The sequence below is a fragment of the Triticum dicoccoides genome, chromosome 7A (genome assembly GCF_002162155.2).
Source record: "Triticum dicoccoides isolate Atlit2015 ecotype Zavitan chromosome 7A, WEW_v2.0, whole genome shotgun sequence".
NCBI classification, from domain to species: domain Eukaryota; kingdom Viridiplantae; phylum Streptophyta; class Magnoliopsida; order Poales; family Poaceae; genus Triticum; species Triticum dicoccoides.
This window is the reverse complement of record NC_041392.1, coordinates 505,259,895-505,266,965: the sequence shown is the minus strand read 5'-3', so window position 1 is coordinate 505,266,965 and position 7,071 is coordinate 505,259,895. Positions and strand designations below refer to the sequence as shown.

The window sequence follows — 7,071 nt, the reverse complement described above, 5'->3', positions numbered from 1 at the left end:
CATCCACTCCCTGTGACATCACCACTTCCTTCTCCCACTGCCTCCATCGCCGGTCCCACCGAGCGATGTTCTCCGGCTTGCACGACGTCGCCTTGGATGGGACACCGACGTACGATGTGGACGCACCCTCGAATGTGGCGGTCGTGGATGGGTTGGAAGACATCTATGTATCGACCCGACCCGAATGGATCAGAGTCTCTATGCTTACTGTGCTTGTCCATGGATCAGTTTGCTAGCGCACACAGTACGCCATGAAATAATGGAGTTCAATCACGCACTTTATTACATCGATAGTCCTCAAAAGATTATTTATTACATAAATATGGCTAAAGCCCATCTAAAGTGATTACTGCGGAAGCATAGAAGATAAGTAAGTCCATCAACTCCATGAGCAAAAACTGAGTGCAGAACAACGACCTATTCCACCTTACTCCTCATCCGAAAAGTCTGCAGCATTATAAGTTGCAGCCATGTAGGTCAACACATGGAATATGCTGGCAATTTCACACCACAGAATAAGAACGATAATTCTATCTCTATATGCAATTTCGCTGGTAGAGGCTCTAAGTTTCAAGTTTGCATAAAGCCAATTTTTCCCTATATCCAATTAATTAAATTAATACTACAAAATTTATGCCAATATTGAGATGGTTCCTCTAACTCAATTCAAACCCAAGTTATTAATAACCCAATTCAATAATTAACTACGATGAGATCACTCAATAATTTCAATTCTAGATGCTCAAGTTGTCCATACCTGGGGACACAACTAATTGATTAGTTTGACAATCTGCATAGGGTTTGTGCACTTTGCCCCACAAGAATCGATTACCTCCTTTGTAGCTCAGACACTCAGGGTATGGCAGCTGGAAGATCAAGACATAGTCTTTCCGAATTGTTTTCCCTAACCCATGGATAGGCCGGTACACCTAAATTCCCCTACATCTACTAGCCTACCATGGAAAAATTCACACAACCTACTCAAGTAAGCCAGAGCCCATGTTAGCTTGTGGCTGCACACATAAGCCTCTAGTCATGACAAATTGTTTGATCCCTTTGAACCTGGGTGGCTTACCATACAAGAGTGATCCATTGGTTACTCCAAGACACTTGAGCAAATCCCTGGTTACTCTAGGGTGCCCCTCACCGTGCAACCATTCCACCCAGATGATATATTAAATTATTAAAGTTCGTCCTATTTACTACTCTCTCACATGTTTCATGATTCAGTAATTCCACCCATATGATATATTAAATTATTAAAGTTAGTCCTATTTACTACTCTCTCACATCTTTCATAATCCAGGAATACCACCCCGTCTAAAAAACCAAGGCTAAGCAATTTACTTAACAACGACGGTTCCCATGGTGTTCAAGGGTCATAGGTTCCTACCTCAAAACTCTACGAAGTATAGCCACAAATTCCACCATCCTAACCATGCATTGTATCAAGTTGGACTAAAAATGCATAGGAAAAACATGGGTATAAAAAGAGTATAATTGAAGTGTGAACTTGCCTTGATGATGATCATTGAACTCTAAAGATTGATAGTATTCAGCCTCGCACTACGAACAATCTATCATAAGCAAACAATATCACATACATAAACAATCAAAGATCTAAAATAAAACAATAATCAAAATTATACAAAACTCCAAAAAGAACCAAATAATGCTTCTAAAAAACATATTTTAATCGTATGGAAATGGTGTGATCATGATTATAGAAGATAATAGAGGTCAAGAGCTTCAATTTGCAAAAAGAATCAATTCAAGCGGATTTATATATTGGAAGTTATGGCCTAATGAAGTTTAAATTTGAATTTGAACAAATTCAGATTTTATGATTGCAAAAAATATAAAGTGATTTTCTCAATGGATAGATGGGATCATGATGAATCATTTGGCGTTGGTTCCATCAAATTTGGATAAACGGGCAAAAAGTTGTGATGTTTTGAAAAGTACTGGCTAATCTGTAAAGAAAATAATTATATCTAGGCCCGTGGACACGTGGCATACTGCTACCGGATGAAAATTGCTCGCTGCGGAGCTTATATGGTGGACAACTAAGGCTTAAGAGAAAACGGTTCAAAAAAAAAACAAATCGATCTAATCCCGCCCGTTGATGCGCAATCGGAAGGACGGAGGGGGTTGCGAGTTACAGCGACCGATGATGGAGTTCGAGTAGACAACTACGGGCGGCTTCGGTGATCTCTGGCGTCGGACAAAGGCATAGGGAGGAGCGGCGCGACGAGGTGAAGCCGATGGTGGTGGTGGCGGTCCTGGGAGACGACGAGGTGAGGCGGGGCGTTTTGGCATAGCTCCTGTGGAGCTTGCAACTCCATCGAGAGGATGCGAGAGGTGGGGTGGGGCTTGGGCGACGCAGATTGAGGAAAAAGAGGGTCAGGGTGCAGGGGAGTTTATAGGCGGCCTTCTTGGGCGAGGAGGCAAGCTAGAAATAGGATTAGGAAGGTTTAAACGCGGCGGCGCTCGGACGTTGCGACGGTGGATTCTGGCTCGACCACGCGATGAAGGTGACAGGTGGGTCCGACCCGTCGATGACAAAGGAGAGAGAAAGGAAGGGAGAAGTGCAGGTCGTTGATCGCCACTTGATCGGACGGTAGTCCGCGGCGCGTACCGCTTTGAAAGGAGAGGCAGGCTTGGGCCGAAAGCGTTGCAGGACCAGCTAGCTAGCGCCTGGGCCTGGGCCTGAGCGCTTTTAAAATAGAAAACCTTTTTTTTCTTTTAAATGAAACAGAAATAGCTTAGGGCTAAAATAAAACAGTAAAGGGCTACAAAAATTCCAGAATTTTTTTCTAGAAACCCTAAATATATGGACTCATGTGAACTTTTTCATGGCCTAAATTGCAACTTTTGAAAATAATTATTTTTGCAAATTATTTAATTTGAGTATTAAAAATAATTTTCAAATAACTTTAAAATTTCCAAATAATATTCAAATACTTTTTGGACTATTTTTTATATTGAAGAAGTCATCTTATCTTCTCTCATAATTTTTTTCTTGAGTGAAAATGATTTGAATATTTGAAAAAATATAAAAAGAGAATCAAAGATATTTGGGAAAGTCCTTTTATTCACTGTCATTTAATATTCATAAACTCCAAAATTTTAAATATGCATAAAAACAATGGTATGCCTAAATGATTATAGTAACATTACAAATTTAGAAAATTTGGGATGTTACAATCTAGGGCGGCGGATCAGCACTGATGGCGAGGATGGGGAGTAAGCATGGCGGACGGGAGGGCTTGGACGCAGGAAATGGTGGAGGTGGCGAGAGGAGGGCAAAGGATTTGGTGGGTTTTTGTGCAATTTGTGATGGGTAGGCCTACAATTTGTGATGGGTAGGCCGTAGGCTTGTCGGGTCCGACATAGCAGACGCACCCGGTTGCGACCGGGCCTCCCCATATCGGCGCTACTTTTGGCTGAAAATGAGAGGTATCGGTTAGCCTCGACATTTGAGGCATGTTTGAGGCGCTCGTCTGGGTCGGTTGTTTTTAATCAGTTACTGACCAGACAGCCGTCCAGACGTTTGAGACAGGTTTGAGATGTCTGGCTGTAAATACTTTTAGTGAATAGTTTTGAATAGTTCTTCCGCATCATGTCTCGACATGAAAAAGGATGATTGCAGTCTTGGGACTGTCGTGAGAGATTTCCTAAGACTGGTCATAGTGGGGAGTAACATAGACTAGTGTCGTGCATATGACACTAGTCTAAATTACTACCTTCATAATGCAAAGTAACATAATAGTACTTCCTCCGTCCGGGTTTATTAGGCCTAAAGACAACTTCTCTTAGACCAAGACACATAGTAATTTGCTCACATTAATTCTTTCATTCTACTCCCAATGCACTCTCTCACATGCATGCAACCAATGAAAAAGCATGCATGAAGTGTATTAATTTTCCAGCCTTAGCACCAACAATAATGACTTTCAATGCAACCAATGAAATGGCTGCATGCATGCACCTTTCCAAAGCTAGACCTTATAAAAAGGGACATGCTTGTGATGCTGAGAGGCCTAATAAACCCAGACGGGGGGAGTAGTATCATAGATGACTTCATTTATTAACTTGTACTCCCTCCAGTCCTTTTTACTCTGCATATTAGGTTTGTCTGAAGTCAATCTCATCCAACTTTGACCAAGTTTATATAAAAAATTATAGACATTCACATAACAACACCAATATCATTAGATTCATCTTGGAATATATTTTCATATTATATTTATTAGATATTATAGATGTTAATAGTTTCTAATATAAATTTGGTCAAATTTAGTAAAGTTTGACTTTCGGCAAATCCAATGTGCAGAGCAAAAAGGACCGGAGGGAGTAGACTCATCTTGTCTCGAGAAGCGCCATGTTACCACCTCTCACTAACTACTTGCCACATAAGCAAAATTTTCTTGAAATGTGCTATGTTACTATTTACTCCTCCGTTCCGAATTACTTGTCTTGAATTTGTCTAGATATGGATGTATCTAGACTCATTTCAGTGTTAGATACATCTGTATCTAGACAATTCTAAGACAAGTAATTTAAAATGGAGGGAGTAAATTACTTCCACTTTGACTAGCCTAAAGGAGTTCACCAATCTATAAGTGGATGACCCCGTGCATGCGTGTCGCCGCAATTTCCACCATAGAAGGACAACTCCGTGACCTGGTTTAAATATTTAGCGACCGAGGGCAAGTTGACAAAAAATTTGTCTGGTCACTGCCTAGTCAGAGCGATAACATTTTTGTGAGAGAGATCGATGACTTAAATAAGCAATCAAATTATCAAACCAGTATGTATATAATACAGTATAATCGCACCAAAGCACTACCCGGCCCGCGCGAAGTGATAGGCTTATTGTAGATGGTCATCATGATAGGCTGCCACTCTGCATTTGCCCACTGAATTAATTGTGACGTTGTATCCAATTGACTCACAACTCACAAGCTATGCTAACCACTAGTAGTGCCAACTATAAAGTTGTAAAAGCACAGCAAATGACCATCTTATACAGGCATACTCGTTTTAAGTTGTTCAGCATACGCTGATGACTCACAAGTCACAACTCACAAGCTATACTAATCAGTTTACTAGCTTAATGTATCCAATTGATATAGACACTTTCACGTGCTATGCTTTAAGGTCACGAGCCTATAAGTACAATCCTGGTGTCTAACTTAAGCCAAGCCTTGGTGTGTACAGTACAACTTTTCAGGGCTCTACCAGTATTTGGTTTGACAGAACATTGCTATGCTTTATTGACAAAACAACAGCGTTCATAGAGATGATTACAATATCGTGTGGCACTCCAAGCCAAACATGTCGGCCAACGTTAGGAGATAAAGCAAAATTTGCTAAATTATGTGATTTCAAAGTTACTACTGTGAGGTTCATTGGCGTACCGGCATTCTTCAAACTGTTTGGAGCGAAAGTTGATCTCTCGGATGACAGATTGACAATCCGCCTGAATTATCTGAAATATCTTTACCGTTTCCCCTCGCATATTAGCTGCAACCTGTCTTTATTATGGACATGGCCTGCTCTCAAACTAACATTCTCGGACACTCGACATTGCAGGAAATCAACCTGTTTCCGAACGCCCCAATTAATCTCCCTCGCCGGACGTTCACCGTCACCGCGCAGCAGATTCACCGCCTGAAGCAACGCGTTTCCGGCCACACTGCCCCCGCGCAGGCCGGTTCCACGCCCGCGCCGTCCAGCTTCGTGGCCGTCGTGGCGCTCGCCTGGGTGTCCTTCGTCCGGTCCAAGCACCCGGCCGTCATCTCCGCCGACCACGACGTCTACGTCTTCTTCTTTTTTTTTTGCAGGTGTACGTCTTCTTCTTCATCGACTGCCGCGGGCGGCGCGGCATCGACCCACCCGTGAGCCAGAACTACTTCGGGACGTGCATCACCGGGTGCCTCGCCAAGGCCACGGCGCGGGACCTCCTCGCCGTAGATGGTTTCGCAGCCGCCACGGCGGCGGTGCAGCGGGAGGTCCGGCGAGCGGCCGAGGACCCGCTCGCCCTTTGGGACTGGATGGACCTGCTGTCGTGGATGCCAATGGACCGGTTGGTGAACATCTCCGGGTCGCCGCGGTACCCGGCGTACGAGGTGGCCGACTTCGGGTGGGGCGCGCCGAGTAGGACGGAGCTGATCACCATGAACAACTGCGGGCAGGTGGTGCTCGTGGCCGCCAAGGGCGGCGGCGGCAGCGTGCAGGCATCCGTGTGCATGCACCCGGATCACATGGGCGCGTTCAAGTCGCACTTTCTTAATTCCTTGTCAGGTTGATTCATGTGTATGGTTACTATAAAAAAACAAGAAATCTGATAATAAGGGCTATTGTGCTATTAAATTGGACTGGCAAAAGGACTTGTGCGTTGCAATGGAAAAAAAAACATCATAATTTTCCATGGCCATGACCATATTTTACTGCATAACCGAGATACACTATCACTTTCAATTTCATGAAACAATTTTTCAGATTGTGAACATTTTTTCAAATTCACGAACATATTTGAAATAGTGAATATTTTTTAAATTGGTGAACACTTTTACAAATTTTTTTGAATTCATGAACATTTTATACTATTTGCAAAAAAATATTGTGAACATTTCTTTAGACAATTCCTTCAATCGGCGAACATTTCTAGAATCGAAAAACATGTTTTTGGAAATTGGTGGAATAATCTTTAAAATTCACAAACATTTTATGATTTAAGAAACAATTTTTTGAATGCATAATTATTTTAGGAATCAACGAACATTTTATGAATGAATAAACTATTTTGTAAGTCACGAACATTTTTTGAATTTTTAGGATATTTTTCCATTCATGGACATTTTTTGAATTGGCGAAATTTTGTTCAATTTCATTAACAATTTTAATACATGAGCTTTTTTTAAAAAAATCATTAACATTTTTTAATTTACCTAATATTTGTTTCAAATTTTTGAACATTTTTTAAATAAGCAAACATTTTTTACAAAATCCCTAAAAAAATTGACTCCACACACATTTTATGATTTATTAAAGATTTTATTTCGA

At 41.6% G+C, this 7,071-nt stretch overlaps 1 pseudogene; it reads left to right on the top strand.

The window, feature by feature from the left end:
* The window catches only part of LOC119328446, an 11,834-nt pseudogene extending 5,430 nt beyond the window's left edge, over nucleotides 1–6,404 (top strand).
* Nucleotides 6,405–7,071: the final 667 nt, after the last annotated feature.